Genomic DNA, 17,443 nt, shown 5'->3' with positions numbered 1-17,443 from the left:
CTTGCCACCTTGCTTAATTTTCGCTGCCCTTTTGTTTCCTCCTCATTGACCTCCAATATCTAATTTAAAAATATTTACATCCATGTTCACTTGCCCTTTTTAGAGTCATAGAGGTTTATAGCATAGAAACAGGCCCTTCGCCCCTCTTGTCCATGCCACCCAGTTTTTACCATTAAGTTAGTCCCAATTGCCTTCAGTAGACAACTTTGACAACTTATCTGTTGATAAATTGTCAAAGTTGGAAAGAGGCAGCTGCCCGGTATGGTGTAAAAGAAGCAATGAGCTTTGGTGGTTTTTGTATTTTTGATCTATTTCACTGGATGAAAACTTCCATCCCATTGAGTGGATTCAAATATTTTAATATATAAATGACATGCAACCTTTAAGAGACTTTTAATTCATCATTAGATTAATTCCCCTCCAAAACAGACAAAAGGAAACCAATATAGTGCATAAAAATTTCCCCCAGTAACTAAAATATCCTGGGATACTTTCACTAGGCCAGTCAGCTGACTGCTGGAGTTACTACTTCAGATTTCCTTTTCATTAAAAGGGAGTCTTGAGTAAGTACACATGAACAACGCAAAAATCTTACACTGGATTTCTGTTTTCCCAGGTAATGAAGTGCTTTTGAAACTAACGTGCAGTTTGCTGCCCCCCAACCCCCACCTGAAGCATTAAACATCCAGTGGAATTTATATACTATGGAAGATGTAGCTACTGCCCTTTAGTTTAATGACTGCTTTTGAAAATAAACATTGCTTTATCTCTACATTTGCTGATTGCCATAAATATTCCCTGAAGAAGAGCTAACATAATAAAAATACTTTTATTAGATTTTCTTAGTAAATAGATGCTTAATATTCCTGCAGTCAGGCTGTTGATTTTATAGTGTAATGCCCCTGATTAATCAAACCTAAAACTACTAAATGTCCACTGGACTCTGACCCAATTTGTTCAGTGACAATGATGTAAAAATCTCCCACCCCACTCCACCCCGGGTTGACTTAATTTGAGAATTGGACTTTTTTCTATCAGTGGAACAACGTCCTGCCCTTGATAGCTGCCAACCAGTCTGACTGGGACTGCAAGTGGTCCCATGAAGATAGAAGGCGGATACCAGATACAGGTAAGTCCTGGGCTTTTTGCGTGATAAGGATTTGAAGGTCAGGCATGGAAGCGCAAACAGGGAGGGAGTATGATCTTTGGGGTGGGTTTGACAGCCGCCCCCCCCCCCCCCCCCCCCCCCCCAAATGATGTACTCCACCTTCTGGCTTTTTCACAAATTTCAGTCAGTCTCACTTTTCCACTACCCAATGTATTATGAGATGAAAATGGATTTGGGACTTGAAGTGGGCAAAAATAGGCTGCAAGGGTCTCAATAGGCCTAAAGACGGGCAGGCTAGGGGATGCCTCATCCACACCCTGTATAATGATCATGGCTGGGTAGACTGGCAGTGGGCTAGCCACCTGCCATATTTTTTGATACTTCTCTACCCACCAAAAACAAGCCTGGATAAGGGCTATAAAATCCAATCTCATATGTACATCAACACAGGACAGGAAAAGCCATTCATCTCCAGAACTGGTTCTGCCATTCAAGCTCTGTTTATCCAGAGCCCCTGACACCCTTGTCAAAAAATCTAATTCCAGACTATTTTGATTTAGCACCCAAAGCCCTTTGCAGGTGAGACATTAATATTTCTTTCTGAAAAACTTCTTCCTGATTTCATTACTAACTGGCTGAGGAATAAGATTATGACACCAACCCCACCTACCTTACATTCTGGACTCCCTCATAAAAGGAAATAATATTTGTTGCCCCATTGCAGTCCTTATTTTAAAAACCTCAATTAGAACACTTCCCAACCTTCTAAATGCAAGAATTTATGCAACCTGCCATCATCATTTATCCATTTAAACCGTGGGTATCATTTTGGTGAATCTGTCCTGTAAGTCCTTCAAACATATTTCTTGAAGTTTATTGCCCAAAATTGACTGCAGGATTCCTTTCAAGGCCTAACCAATTTCCTTTAGATGAAGGCCTGCATACCATTCACCTCCTGATTTTCTTTTTAAAAGAGCAAGAGCACTTTAAGTTTTAATAATTTATATACCTGGGACCCAAGATCCATTACTCTTACTTCGCTCCTAGTCTCTCGGCATTCAAATGTCTTTTTCCCACCTAAAATAGGTGTCCCAATTTCAACACTAACTTGCATTTGCACTGCATTTATACAAAGGGAAGCATCCCATAGGAGCATGACCAGACAGGAATTACCGCTTTAGGAAAGATGAACAAAACCTTAGTGTCTCTGTCAGATTTGAGGAGAGAGAGAGAGTGAGAGATGGAAGTGAAGAGAATTAGAGCTTAATACTTAAACAGATGAAAGCACAAGAGGTCAGACTTAAAGAATCGGAGTTCTGGGAGGACAGTAGGGCTGGTGGAGATTACAAATGTAAGCCATGGATGGATTTACACTTGACAATAAGAATTTTAAAACTGTGAACCAGTGTAGATATGCCTGCATGGGTAATAGGTAAACTGAACGTGTTGCAAATTAGGATACAGGCAGCATTGTTTCGGATGAGAATAAGAATAAGGGTGGAAAATGTGGCTGTCCAAGAAAGCATTGAAATAATTGAGTCTGGAGGTAACAAATGAATAAGTGCTTCAGCAGCAGATAGTTTGGGGAAAGGGAAGAGTAGGGCGAGGTTATGGAGGAAGAAGTAGGTAATATAAGGTTAAAAGCTCAACTCAACATCCTAAAGGATGCAGATATTGTGAGCAGTCTAATTCATTCTGACTGGCCAAAGTGAGGTGGAATCATTGGCTCTGGGATACATTCTATGGCAGGAGCTGCAAACAATGAGATTTGATCTTCCCATTGTTCGTGAGCAAAGATTTCTCATTCAGGACTAGAATCAGGATAGACATTTTGAGAACACAGCCTCTCGAGCTATGTAAAGGCACTTGAGGCCAGGCCAGCAAATCTGTTGTATTTTCAGATGATTTCTCTGAGGGGCATATATATGAGAAAGAAGAAAGAATCGAGGATAAATTGGGGATTCCAGGTAACAGTGCAGGGATGGGCGGCTAAGTAGCACAGTGGCTAGCACTGCAGCTTTGCAGCGCCAAGGACCTGGATTCGATTCCCAGCTTGGGTCGCTGTGTGAAGGTTGCATGTTCTCCCCGTGTTTGCATGGTTTTCCTCCGACATTCTGAAAGACATGCTGGCTAGGTGCGTTGACCCGAATAGGTGCCGGACTGTGGCAACTAAAGGAATTTCACAGTAACTTCATTGCATTGTTAATATAAACCTTACTTGTGACTAATAAATAAACTTTAAGAGAAGAGATTGTCCAGTTGTCTAGATAGGCAAGTGGAGTTGGGAGAGGAAAATCTCATTGACCAACAAAGTAGAAGAGGATGGTGTGGTAAACTAAGGCTTCTGACGGGTTGAAAGGGTAAAATACCATGGTTACAGTCATAGAGAGTCAGTTGTAACTTCTCCACAATGAACTCCATCTTACAGTTATTCCCACACACTTAGTCTATCTACATATCTTCATTCCTTTCCTAATTTTTCACCTAGTGCTTACTTTGTGTTCCATTAAATATTCTGTACTTTTTATATCCCTTGTATATTTTGGAAATGATATTTGTATAAGCCAGTTGTGCAGTAAAAATGTTTAACATTATAAATGAGGGTGGTGGGGTAGTGATTGTGAGAACAGATATGTTTTACCACACCTCAGGCAGTCTAATGTTAGCTGAAAGTTCTGTTAATTCACTCAGCTCATATTAACAATATGAAGTGACCTGATGTAGTATTGATTTTCTGTTGTGGCATGGTGCCACTGTGCTTTCTACAGTTTATGCAGTACACAGAGCCCCCATGTGACAGAAGATTTATACTGCAACAGATCAAATAAACATCGTAATGCATATAACATTATGAAATAACATTAAGAAGGATTTACCATATTCTTGGAGAAGATTAGGTTTTGAGCAATAAAATCAAGATTATAGTCTACAGATTAGGCTTCCCTTACCCATTTCACTGAACAGTCAGTGGAAAATCTTTGTGAGTGGAAAATCATGTCTCACAAATTTAATTGAATTTTTTGAAAGGGTAACCAAGAAGGTAGATGAGAGCAGTGCAGTTGATGTTGTCTACGTGGACTTTAGCAAGGCCTTCAACAAGGTACCGCCTGGTAGGTTGTTGCATAAAGTTATATCTCTCAGGATCGAGGGTGAGGTATCTAAATGGATACAAAATTGGCTTCTTGACAGAAGCCAGAGGGAGGTGGTAGAGGTATTTTTCAAATTGGAGGCCTGTGACCAGTGGTGTGCTTCAGGGATCAGTGCTGGGCCCACTGTTACTTGTCATTTATATTGATGATTTGGATGAGAATATAGGGGGCATGGTTAGTAAGTTTGCAGATGACATCAAGATTGGTGGCATAGTGAAAAGTGAAGAAAGTTAGCTCCAATTGCAACAGGATCTTGATCAGTTGGACCAGTGGGCTTACGAATGGCAAATGTTTAATTTAGACAAATGCAAGGTGATGCATTTTGGTAGACTGAACCAAGGCAGGACTTTTCAGTTAATGGTAGAGCGCTGGGGAGAGTTACATAACAGAGATCTAGGGTTACATGTTCATAGCTCCTTGCAAGTGGAGCCACAGGTGGACAGTATGTGGTGAAGAAGGCATTTGACATGCTTGGTTTCATCAGTCAGAACAGCGACTACAGGAGTTGGGACGTCTTGTTGAAGTTGTACAAGACATTGGTAAGGCCACACTTGGAATACTGTGTACAATTCTAGTCACCCTATTATTAGAAAGGATATTATTAGACTAGAAAGAGTGCAGAAAAGGTTTACTAGGATGCTACTGGGTCTTGATGGATTGAGTCATAAGGACAGGCAGAATAGAACGGGACTTTTTTCTCTGGAGCATAGGAGGCTGAGGGGTGACCTTATAGACTTGTATAAAATAATGAGTGTCATAGACAAGGTAGATCTTTTCCCAAAGGTAGGGGAGTCTAAAACTAGAGGGCACGGGTTTAAGGTGAGGTGGGAGAGATTCAAAAGTGACCAGAGGAGCCATTTTTTCACACAGGGTGGTGAGTGCCTGGAACAAGCTGCCAGAAGTAGTAGTAGAGGCAGGTACAATTTTATCTCTTAAAAAGCATTTAAATAGTTACATGGGTACGATGGGTATCGAGGGATGTGGGCCAAATGCAGACAATTTGGATTGGCTTAGGGGCTTTTTAAAAAAAGGGTGCATGGACAAGTTGGGCCAAAGGGCCTGATTCCACGCTGTAAACCTCTGAGTCTCACTCAGTTAACAGGAATGTGATGTCAAATAGTAAGAAAATACAATTAAAGTATTTTTTATGATTCCTCCACTAGATTGTGAATGTTTTGTTCTTTAAAATAAATACTTTCTACCCACTTTCCTGTTTTCACAGCCCCTTCTCAAAGCTTTCCCTGTTCAAGACCACTATGATAGAAATCACCATCATTTATATCTTTGGTTAGCCTGTTCTGTTGATGTAGAACGCAAAACTAATAGAAGTGAGTAGTCCATTCACACTTGCAATTATCTGTTTAGGGGAACAGTTAACATCTGGAATTCACTGTTTGCCATCCATCTTCACTGTTCAGAAGAATTATGTCTAAGAATTCAAGAATAACCTACAACTTTGGAAAATGTCTTTCTTAAGTAGACCAGTAATAGATTGTCTACTCCTTATTGCCACACAGCACACCTTGCCCAAACTGAATATTTTTCTCTTATCCCTTGATCTGCACCATTGCCCCCTCTGTCACCTTTTTATTACAGCCCTCCTTAAAACAGGAATGTCTACATGTGCATAACAACATGCTTATCTGTCAGTAGCAAGACAGCTGCACTCATTCTCTTTATAGCACTGGGTTTCATCAGAAACATTGTATAAATGATCAGCATATTATAAATTTGTTTAGATCCACTTCAAACAAATCTTGCTGATATGACGTCATGAAATTCTCATTTCAAATAATCAATATAACCAAAGTTTTATCCTTCTTGCTATATCACAGAATCTGGGAGTGCAGAGGGGTTGACCAGGTCTAATGACATGAGAAACACCTAACCTCCCACTGAATCCCATTTGCCAGCACTTGGCTTAAAGGCTTGAACGTTAGGCCATGCCAATTGCTCATCCATTAAAGGATATGAGGCAGCCTGCCTCCACCACTTTCCCAAGCAGCACATTCCAGACTGTCTCCACCTTCTGGGTAGAAAAGTTTTTATCCTCATCTCTTAAACTCTTATCCCTCACTTTGAACTTGTGTCCTCTCATAATTGACCCTTCGCCTAGTGGGAACAAACCAGATTATCTGCAGAATTGTTACAAATCAAATATATGGTATGTTTGGTCAAAATTTCTTTTTTCAGACCATGAATGTAGACCACAGCATTGTACAAACCAGTTTCAAGAAACTGTTAACACATGAATATATTTGTAAGCAGAGTTTGGATTCCTCACAAAATCCAACCTCTTGGCATTCTAATCTGTGGTTTACAACAACTTGTATTTATATAGTACCTTTAATTAATAAAATGCCCCAAGGTTCTTCATAGGAGCATTATAAAGCAGAATTTGGCACTGAACTATGATGTTAGGGCTTAAAGATTAAAAGGTAGGTATTAAACTGTAGGTTCCTTATTGCGCAGAAAACGGTCATCTGGCCCATTGGGTCTGCACCAACTCTGAAAGCGCATCCGATCCAGGCCCTTCCCTTTGCCCTATCCCCGTAACCCTGCACATTTACCATGACTAATCCACCTAATCTTTGGAATGTGGGAGGAAACTCACATAGACTTGGGGAGAATGTGCAACCTCCACACACACAGTCACCCAAGGTATTGAACCCTGGTCCCTGGCGCTGTGAGGCAGCAGTGCAAACTACTGAGCACCATGCTGCCCAATGGTGTCTTAAAGGAGAAAAGAGAGGTAGGGGAGCCTAGAAAATTGCCTGTGGCAGCTGAAGGCCTGGCCGCCAACGGTGGAAAACTTATAAAATCGTGGATGCTCAAGAGGCCAGAGTTAAATAATTAATTTAGATAGGGTAGTGGGGCTGCAGAAAATAACAGACAGTGAGGAATGAAGCTATAAAGGAATTTGAAAATCAGAATAAGAATTAAAATTGAAAACATTGCTTGACAGAATCCAGATGTCAGTCTACAATGGGTGAATGTGCAAGAATGTGAGCAGCAGAGTTTTGGCTGGCCTAAATTTTACAGAGGCTGGAATGCCTGAGGTTGCACACTGGGTATGTTGAAATTGAAATACCAAGGTTATAACGACATGAATGAGGGTTTCAGTTGTTGATGAACAAAATTGATCAGTGTTATAGAAGTGGAAATAGGAGGCCTTCATTGCATGAATGTATTGTTATCTCAGGGTTAAATATGAAACCATGATTGTGCACAGTCAGATTCAGCTTATGTAGTTGTCAGGGAGACATGATGTGGAGATACCGGTGTTGGACTGGGGTAAATACAGTAAGAAATCTAATCAGTATTCCGTAAGCTGTGTGTGCCTTTATATGCTCTGTTTGTGATCAGAACTCCCACTCAACTGACAGGGGCAAACCCCGAAAGCTAGTGGCGTTTACTACCAAATAAACCTGTTGGACTTAAACCTGGTGTTGTGAGACTTCTTACTGTTGTCAGGGAGAGACATGGAATCAGCAGCTAGGGAACTTAAGGCAGGAATTTTGCAAGACTGGATAATCCTGTCCAGTGTACATGTAACAACAAATGTTTCCATTTGATGTGATGCTCCTCAACTATATGAAAAATAGATGGGCCCAAGGGTATAACCTTGGGGGACAGCAGAGGTAGGAAGTGAAGCCATTGTAGATGATACTGTGCAACATGTAGATAGAATGAAACCTCACCCAGATGGCCAACGGTGGAGAGACATTGGAGGGGGAGGATGGTGCAGTCAACGCTGTCAGACTGTAGACGAGTTGAGAAGAATGAGATATGTGGTAAGTTAGCTTTGTCACAGCCACTTGGGTATCATTTTTGACTTTAATAGCGGGTTTTTTACTGTGATGGGTGAAAATGTGATTGAAGTGATTCAACCATGGAGTGCCCAGAATAGATGGCACTGACTTTGGAGGTGATAACATATTCAAAACTTTGGAGATGAAAGGGAGGTTGAAGATTATAGGTTTTAAACAAATAGTGTAAACCAGCCAGTTGGCACAACTGCACATAACCAAATGTCCAAATATGCAGTAATGTTACCAGAATAGTTCAGCAAATCAAAAAGGTTTGTAGAATATTATTCTTTATAACTAACAAAAACTAAACTATAAAGGGAAGGAAATTGTGCCTCAGAAATATAAAGCCCTGCATCATTCTGGGTACTGCATCTGAAAGAAAGGCATAAAGTTTGCCTTCTGTAGCAAAGCTTACCACTGACAGCAAAGTAAATTTTGCTGAGAGATCTTGTGATCTCTCCTGTGATGATTTCACATTGTCACCATGAAGTGGTACTGCAACTGATCACAATGTTTTATATGGGCACTGATAGTTTGGAACACAGGTCATGTAATCAGGCTGTCTGAGCAACTTATTACAGGATTTTCACATCTCAAAAAACCTGAAAATAAATTCACTTCTAAAAATGCTTTACATAGAACATTAAAGATTGGTGGTGTACACGTGGCATAAAGGTAGACAGTAAACGTTCTGTTTGTTAATGATTTTTAAAAAAGCTTTAACATTTAGTTATCACTTAATACTTCATGAACATGAAACTATTTCAATTGGGCAGATTCTGTCTCATCAAATCTTATTTATCACATCATTGTTAAAAACCCAGTTGCATCTGATTGAACAAGGTGAGGCAGGATAAAAACAATCTGAAACCAAAAGAGAAGATGCTGGAAAATCTCAGCATGTCTGGCAGCATCTGTAAAGAGAGAAAAAAGCTGACAATTCATGTCCAGAAGACCCTTTGTGAAAGCTATTTTGGGGCAGGATTGTTGGAATTTTCACCTGAGTTCAGTGGTGACCAGATTTTGTGGAGGTAGGGAGTGGCACTATGAACTTGCAGCCTCTAGTGGGACATGAGTGACAGATCACAGTTTCAATATTTCTGTGTTCAGCTGTGCATTCCCCACATCCTGAATTTACAGTTAGTTTCAGAGGGATACTAACAGGAAACATGGATAGTTTACTATCATCTATCCTCCCCTACTCCCATTATAATGCCTTGGAAGGAGTACACACAGTAAGAAGTCTCTCAGTGCCGGGTTAAAGTCCAACAGGTTCATTTGATAGCAAAAGCCACTAGCTTTCGGAGCGCTGCCTCCTAGTCAGGTGAGTGGGAGTTCTATTCACAAACGGCATATAAAGACACAAACTCAATTTACAAAATAATGATTGGAATGCAAGTCTTTACAGGTAATAAAGTCTTAAAGGTACAGACAATGTCAGTGGAGAGAGCATTAAGCACAGGTTAAAGTGTATTGTCTTCAGACAGGACAGTGATATTTTGCAAGTCGAGGCAAGTTGTGGGGGTTACAGATAGTGTGACATGAACCCAAGATCCCAGTTGAGGCAGTTCTCGTGTGCGGAACTTGGCTGTCAGTCTTTGTTCAGCGACTTTGCGCTGTTGTGTGTCGTGAAGGCCGCCTTGGAGAACGCTTACCTGAAGATCAGAGGCTGAATGCCTGTGACTGCCAATGTGTTCCCCAACAGGAAGAGAACACTCCTCAGAAAACAAACATGGTTCATCGCCCAATACTTCCCCGGAGCGGAGAAGCTACAACATCTTCTCCAGAGCCTTCATGTCATTGGTGAAGATGAACATCTCACCAAAGCCATCCCCACACCCCTACTTCTTGCCCTCAAACAACTGCACAACCTCAAACAGACCATTGTCTGCAGCAAACTACCCAGCCTTCGGGAGAATAGTGACCATGACACCACACAACCCTGCCACAGCAATCTCTAAGATGTGCCAGATCATCAACACGGATGCCATCATCTCATGTGAGAACACCATCCACCAGGTACATGGTACATACTCTTGCAACGCGGCCACTGGTGGCTACCTGCTACGCTGCAGGAAAGGATGTCTTGAGGCATGGTACACTGGGGAGACAATGCAGATGTTACGACAATGGATGAATGAACACCACTCGACAATCACCAGGCAAGAGTGTTTTCTTCTTGTTGGGGAACACTTCAGCGGCTACAGGCATCCGACTTCTGATCTTCGGAGTAAGCGATCTCCAGGGTGGCCTTCACAACACACAACAGCACAGAGTCGCTGAGCAGAGACTGATAGCCAAGTTCCGCACACATGAGAACAGCCTCAACCAGGATCTTGGATTCATGTCACGCTATTGTAACCCCCACGACTTGCCTGGACTTGCAAAATCTCACAAACTGTCCTGTCTCCAGACAGTACACATCTCTTTAACCTGTGCTTAATGCTCTCTCCACTTACCTGTGAAGACTCGCATTCCAATCATTATTTTGTAAATTGAGTGTGTGTCTTTATACGCCGTTTGTGAAAGGAACTCCCATTCACCTGACGAAGGGGCAGTGCTCCAAAAGCTAGTGGCTTTTGGTACCAAATAACCCTGTTGGATTTTAACCTGGTATTGTGAGACTTCTTATTGTGTTTACCCCAGTCTAATGCCGGCATCTCTACATCATGACTACCATTGGAAGGAGTACAGCATAGATTCACCAAAATGTTACCAGGGATCCAAGCATTAGATTCTGAGGAGAAATTACATAAACTAGGCTTGATTCAGAGCCAAATCATGCAGGAGAAGTGCTTGGAAACTCTTCTTCGCGTTAAGAACAGTTTTAAAAATGTCAAAATCTATCCCATAAAAAGCAGTACATGCAAGTTGAGTGAATAATATGGAATCTGAGATCAGTAGATTTTTGCTCACCAAGAATATAAAAAGCATATGAAAGGAGTTGAGATGAAATTGGCCATGATTCCATTGAAATATGTAACAGGCCTGAAGATCTTATGGCTATCCTTATACCAAGAACGGACATGTTCCTGGACTAATTAATTCCTTCTCTCTAACACTGTATCTTGCCTACCACCCACCCTGACCGTGCACCACATGTTGCCTGTGCCAAATTGGCAAAGGTACCTTACATTGCATGTATGTAGCTGTGAATATAATTTAATATAATTCAAAAGCAATAAAGTTTGTACCATCATTGACCTTCCCACTGGTTTAAACAGGCCAGCTCCACTAATCAACTTAAGAAAGCAAAAATTACTTGTAATGAATCAAGTGAATGGAATCATTGTGCACAGATAAAATGATAGGTTAAACTTTGCATTAATGACTACTTTACACATCTGGTTTAGTCACTTTTAGTCACTCTGATTTGTTGGCACTAGAAGTTCAATCGTTGACTATTCTTCAATTCGAGGATGATATCTACTGGGATGCATGTCTGTGCCATGGGTCTTCATTGACTAAACAGGCCAATTTACAATCCACAGGACTTTGCACACAAGGGCTGAATGGGGCACAAAACCTCTTTGATTCTGCATACAAAAAACTCAACCTAGCCTTCAATATTGCAAAAAGAAAACTCATGTCTACCAAATATTTCACCTCCCATATATGCTGAAGGAGAGACTCAAGTATTTGAGCACTAACCATAATTGGCAGCCACCTCCAAATCTCACACTCCAGATCCTACATTGTACCCAGAGTACAGGATTTGCTTCCTTTTCTTGCCTGATCATTAAGGCATTGTGACTCAAAGCATGATGTGTGACTTGATGGACAAGTTGTCACCATTTTGAACGATTGATAGCAAACTCCTCCCAATTTGTGTTTTCTCTATTGTTCCCAGAACCTGGTTTAATTGAGAGTTGTTAAAACAGGACCTGGTGGGGAGATGGTTTTCAGCCATCTGGTCAATCAAAGCTGATTTTGCAGGAGCTTTGTCTGGATGCTTATGGAACTGGCTTCAAGAAAAGAACAAGGGTTTGTTTGACATTCCGCCTGTTGAATAGGGAGGATGTATTGGAGGCTTTGCTGTTGGAATTCCTCTACTGCTGTTATGTGTTGCTAATCACTGTTCAGAAGTCTGGTAATGACAATTATTCTGTATACTAGGACTCACGAGGTCTTTGTTGTCAAATACTTGCTGCCATAGTTGGTAGAAGACAGCTGGCACAGCCAATCTGAAGTTGGATCTCCTTGTCAACGGTGGCCTTTTCAAAGAGATGACTATTACTTTGGCAACATTGAAGTTTCTTGTTTGCAGAATTGAAGAGTTCAACAGGCTTGCAAATCTTGTGAAGAATGTGCTGCGAGACTGATGATCTACAGCAATGTTTCCAAAACGTTTCGAGCCATGGAACTCCTAGTGATCTCCCAAGAGCACTGGAGAACACCAAATATTCTCAGTGTTGACACCAATTTTTTGCCATGAAATAGGCGCAAATACAGAAATCAAATGTAAGCAAGTTTTTTGCTAGCTATATCTACGCATATATCAGCAAATATTAGGAACTGAAAGTTGATCTTCTTGTCATCTTCAGTGTAAAGAATGATGCTGTCTTCTTTGCTCACATATTCACTTAATGGAATCATAGAATCCCTATAGTGCAGAAAGAGGCCATTCGGCCCACTGAGCCTGCAGTGACAACAATATCATCCATGCCCCATTCCCATAACACCATGTATTCATCCTACTAATCCTCTTGACACTGAGGGACAATTTAGCATAGGCAATCTACCTAACCCACTCATCTTTGGACTGTGGGAGGAAACCCACACAAACACGAGGAGAATGTGCAAACTCCACACACACCATCACCCGAAGCAGGAATTGAACCCTAGTCCCTGGCGCTGTTGAGACAGTAATGCTAACCGTTGTGCCACCCATGACGTCTGGGCTGATGTTGGAAAGCTAGGTTTGTGTTCCAAATGTGGCATTCAATCTGCTCCTGTGTTTTGATTTTGTAGCTGATTATCAAGTAAAATCACTTCAACACAAATAGTTGAGGCTGAAAAGAAGGGGGCTTACAAACTACTCTCTTGCCACATTAGGATACTCACATGTGAAGCTCCTCCAGTATGGAGTCAAAAATCATGTCAATCAGACTCTTCATCGTTAACTGATAAGTCACTTGGCCTGGCTATTAGTGCAAATAGGTTGTGAACCCACATATTGTGCTTATCTGACAGAGGGAAGTATTCCAACAAAGAGTGCAAGCTATGCAGATGCTGGGTAATCTCCCTGAAAATATTCTTGTCAGATTGGATTTAACTTCAGTGAGAAAGTCCCACTCGAGATTGTTAGCCAAAGTGGAAGGCCATGGAATTGAGGATAGATTGCTAACATGGATAGGAAATTGATTGAGCAACAGGAAACAGTTGTAGTGTTGGGCAAGTACTCAGATTGGGAAGATGGAACTAGTGGTGTCCCACAGAGATCTGTCTTGGGGCCTCAATTATTTAAAATATTCATTAACAACTTATATAATGCCATTAAAAGTCAATTGTCTAAATTTGCTGATGACACAAAATTGGGCAGCATTGTAGATAGTGTTGAGGACCGCATAAAGCTACAACAGGATATTGATAAATTGGGTGAACGGGCCAAATTGTGGCAAATGGTTTTTAATATAAATATACGTAAAGTTATCAGTTTCAGATCAAAAAAGGATAGAACAAGGTATTTTTTAGAAGGCAAAGTTAAATTCAGTGGATGTCCAATGAGACTTTGGGACTCAGATACATAGCTTCTTAAAATGCCATGAATAAGTGCAGATAATAGTTAAGAAAGCCAATGGAATGCTGGCCTTCATATCTAAAGGGCTGGAGTATAGGGATTCAGACATCATGCTTCAGTTGTACAAAACCCTAGTTAGATCTCACATAGAGTACCGTGAACAGGTATGGGCACCACATCTTAGGAGGGATGTTTAGGCCCTGAAGAGAGTTCAGTGCAGGCTAACAAGAATGATACCTGGATTTCAGGGGTTAAATTACAAGGGGAGATTAGACAAAGTAGGCCTTTATTCCCTTGAATTCAGAAAGTTGGGCAGTGGGGGGTGATCTGATGGAAGTCTACAAGATATTTATGGGGCAAGACAGGATGGATTAGTTGAAGGCTTTAGAACCAAGGGCCATAATCTAAAAATTAGGACCGAGCCATTCAGGAAAGATGTTAGAAAGCACTTCTACATGCAGAGAGTGGTGAATGTTTGGAACCCTTTTCCTCAAACGGCTGTGGATGCTGGTTCAGTTGTTAGATTTAAGTCCATGGTAGGCAAATTTTTGTTGAGTAGGGATATCAAGGGATATTGACCTAGGGCAGGTACATAGAGTTAGGCCACAGATCAGCCATAATCATATTAAATGGCAGAGCGGGCTTGAGGAGCAAAAGGCTTACTGTTGTTCTTGTATTCAACATGGGAAAGCATTAAAAGGCCTTCTTTGCTGCAGTTGAAGTCCAAAAATAGAATTTTTTTTAACAATGATGAAATCTTATCTTTTGCAGTGAAGATGGTGATATCTTTGCCTTGGAGTGACAGATTCACTTCATTTAGCCTTGTAAAATTACCTGCAAGATATGCAACTCTCATACTTGTCAGCAATCCTGAAAATTGACATTTCTAATCCACACAAAACGCCAGGATTTCATGATAAAGTTCAAAATGTCTTACTAGTACTTTGCCTGTTGACACCACCTCACCTCTATGTAGGGGCAGTGCTGTATGCTCATTGCCCATTTCATCACAGAATTTTAAACTGCCTTGATTTCAGTGAAAGAGCTTTAATGCTACTGATAATTTGAACTGTTCCATCCAGTACATTTTTTTTGAAGGTGCAGGTTGCTTCCTGTCAGCGAGTGCATGTTTGTGGAGGACACAGAGACCACTCATGCAGCAAGGTGCTACATCTTCGATACATGCTGGAACAATTGCAGTCTTCCCAAACATTGTCCTGGCACCATCGGTGCACACATCAACACAGTTGTCCCAACTAATCCCGTGTCTTTGCATGAAGTGGTTTGATGCAGTTGAATATTTAGTTCATTAGTGATGTTGCCATGCAGAGGTTCACATAACAGCAAGTCCTCCTCAATAACATCAACAAAGGCATAACATACAAATACAAGCAACACTGCAAGTCCTGACACATAAGTGGACTCATCTTGCTGCAATGAATATACTTTGCAACATTTAAGGAGAGACTAACTGACTCTTGGTGTCATCAGCAAGATTATGAATCTGACGGGTGACAGTTGTTGAAGAGCTGTAGCTCCTCAGTCTTTCTACCTGGCACCTTGTCTAACATAGAACACTACAGCACAAACAGGCCCTTCGGCCCACAAGTTGCACTGATCATATCCATACCAACCAGGCCATAGAACTGTCTGTAACTCCCAATCCCATTAAATCGCATGTACTCATCCAGAAGACTTTTAAAAGACCCCAGCGAGTTCGCGTCTACCACCACCGATGGCAGCCGATTCCACTCACTCACCACCGTCTGAGTGAAAAACATACCCCTAACATCTCCTTTGTACTTGCTCCCCAGCACCTTAAACCTGCATCCTCTCATAGCAACCATTTCAGCCCTGGGAAATAGCCTCCGAGAATCCACCCTATCTATTCCTCTCAACGTTTTATAAACCTCTATCAGGAAACCTGTCAACCTTCGTCTCTCCAGGGAGAAGAGACCTAGCTGCCTCAACCTATCTTCATAAGGCATGCCACCCAATCCAGGCAACATCCTTGTAAATCTCCTCTGCACCCTCTCAATAGCTTCCACATCCTTCCCGTAGTGAGGTGACCAGAACTGCACACAGTACTCCAAGTGGTCTGACAAGGGTCTTATAAAGTTGCTGCATTACCTCCTGACTCCTAAACTCAATCCCTCGATTAATGAAGGCCAGTACACCATACGCCTTCTTGACCACGTCCTCCACTTGCGAGGCTGATTTAAGAGTCCTATGGACCTGACCCCAAGATCCTTCTGCCCCTCAACACTGCTAAGACTCCTACCCTTGATATTGTATTCCTTCATCCCATTTGTCCTGCCAAAATGGACCACTACACATTTATCCGCGTTGAAATCCATCTGCCACTTCTCCGCCCAGTCTTGCATCCTATCTATGTCACACTGCAACTTCTGACATCCCTCCAGACTATCCACAACACCACCAACCTTCATATCGTCAGCAAACTTACTAACCCCACCCTCCACTTCCTCATCCAGGTCATTTATGAAAATGACAAACAGCAAGGGTCCTAGAACAGATCCCTGGGGCACTCCACTGGTGACCGACCTCCATGCAGAATAAGACCCACCCACAACCACTCTCTGCCTTCTGCAGGCAGGCCAGTTCTGGATCCACAAGGCCAAAGCCCCTTGGATCCCATGCCCTCTCACCTTCTCAAGAAGTCTTGCATGGGGGACTTTATCAAACGCTTTGCTGAAGCCCGTGTAAACCACATCCACCGCTCATCCTTCGTCAATGTGTTCCGTCACATTTTCAAAGAACTCAGCCAGGCTCGTAAGGCACGACCTGCCCTTGACAAAGCCGTGCTGACTATTTCTGATCATACTAAACTTCTCTAAATGCTCATAAATCCTGTCCCTCAGAATCCTCTCCATCAACTTACCAACCACTGAGGTCAGACTCACCGGTCAGTAATTTCCTCGGCTATCCCTGTTCCCTTTCTTGAAAATAGGAACCACATCCGTAATCCTCCAGAACCTCTCCCGTCTCCATCAACGATGCAAAGATCATGGCCAGGGGCTCTGCAATCACTTCCCTCACCTCCCACAGTAACCTGGGGTACATCCCATCTGGTGCCGGTGACTTTTCTATCTTGATAGAATTTAAAAGTTCCAACACATCCTCTTTCTTAATGTCCACATACTCAATCTTTTCAGTCCGCCACAAACCTGTAGTAGAACCTCCCAGATCACTTTCCACCGTGAATACACGCATGCCTTTTGGCTAAGATCAAGTACAGTATTGACATGCATGCCTTTTGGCTAAGATCAAGCACAGTATTGACATGCTGTGCTTGGTTGAACTCAGGTTAAATTTTAGCTTAATTTGAAGCAATTTTTAAAAGCGGCATCTTGGCCTTTGGTTAATATGCAAATGAGAATGTCTTGGAGGAGGAGCTATGCCTACTCCAATCAGCTTGGATTATGTAGATCAAGTCTGAGACAGGAGGTGAGAGCTCTGTCTCATCAGCTTGGGATCAGGAATGTCTCAACTTGTTGAGACTCTGAATTGGACTTGAATTGGAATAAAGACAAAAAAAATGCACATTATAATGTCTTTGCTACAAGGCTTTATTAAGTTTTTGCCAATCATGGACTTCTTCTGTAAGTGCAAT

At 41.8% G+C, this 17,443-nt stretch overlaps 1 protein-coding gene across 1 annotated transcript in view; it reads left to right on the top strand.

The window, feature by feature from the left end:
* The window catches only part of scaf8 (SR-related CTD-associated factor 8), a 285,263-nt gene that overhangs the window by 177,441 nt on the left and 90,379 nt on the right, over window positions 1-17,443 (top strand). The window lies entirely within an intron of this gene.

The sequence above is a fragment of the Carcharhinus amblyrhynchos genome, chromosome 12 (genome assembly GCF_965287045.1).
Source record: "Carcharhinus amblyrhynchos chromosome 12, sCarAmb.v2.hapA, whole genome shotgun sequence".
Classification (NCBI taxonomy): domain Eukaryota; kingdom Metazoa; phylum Chordata; class Chondrichthyes; order Carcharhiniformes; family Carcharhinidae; genus Carcharhinus; species Carcharhinus amblyrhynchos.
The sequence above is the reverse complement of the archived record's forward strand: the minus strand, read 5'-3'. Positions and strand labels throughout refer to the sequence as shown.